Below are 809 nucleotides of genomic sequence, written 5' to 3'. Positions count from 1 at the left end.
CCAGGAAAGGTCTATATTTACAAAATAAGAGAAGGAAGCCCTTCATTCAGATGGAAAAGAAGAAAGTCCAGAGGAATGGAAGGACTATGAGGGAGGAGGGCCTTAGGAATCACTATAGTAACCAATTCAAAGGGGAATATTGACCAATCAGAGGGGATATCAGGATACAGGAACTGCAGCCTTTATAAACTATAGGGAAAAGGAACTCTGTGGGACTCTTCCCCCTTTCTACATGGGATTCAGTTCTGTGGGACTCTTTCCCTCTCCCCATGTGGGAGTCTGTACTTGTTCTTCAATAAAACTCCACCTTTGCTATACTACTTTCTGTCCATGGATTCATTCTTCAATTCCAGCAGACAAAGAATCCAGGTGCCAGTCCAAAAATTTGGTATCAGAATGATACAGAGAAGATTAGCATGGCCCCTGGGCAAGGATGACACACAAATTCGTGAAGTGCTCCATATTTTTGTATCAAGCTATACTACAAAGCCACTGTTCTCAAAACTGCCTGGTACTGGCACAAGAACAGAAATATAGATCAGTGGAACAGAACAGAGAACCCAGAAATTGACACAAGCCATTATGCTCAATTAATATTTGACAAAGGAGGCAAGAGCACACAATGGAGTCAAGACAGTCTCTTCAATAAATGGTGTTGGAAAAATTGGACTAATACACTTGAAAAAAAAAGGGAACTAGACTTACAAGGAACTAGACCAACTTACACCATACACTAAAATAAATTCAAAATGGATAAAGGACTTTAACATAAGACGGGAAACCATAAAAATCTTGGAAGAAGCCATAGG

The 809-nt window shown here is 40.2% G+C and overlaps 1 pseudogene; it reads left to right on the top strand.

The window, feature by feature from the left end:
* Positions 1–376: 376 nt before the first annotated feature.
* LOC139011832 (U6 spliceosomal RNA) lies at positions 377–468 on the top strand (annotated as a pseudogene).
* The last annotated feature ends 341 nt before the right edge of the window (positions 469–809 follow it).

Source organism: Myotis yumanensis, unplaced genomic scaffold (genome assembly GCF_028538775.1).
Source record: "Myotis yumanensis isolate MYYU_CA2020_CCGP unplaced genomic scaffold, mMyoYum1.0.hap1 SCAF_5, whole genome shotgun sequence".
In the NCBI taxonomy this organism is placed as follows: domain Eukaryota; kingdom Metazoa; phylum Chordata; class Mammalia; order Chiroptera; family Vespertilionidae; genus Myotis; species Myotis yumanensis.
The sequence above is the reverse complement of the archived record's forward strand: the minus strand, read 5'-3'. Positions and strand labels throughout refer to the sequence as shown.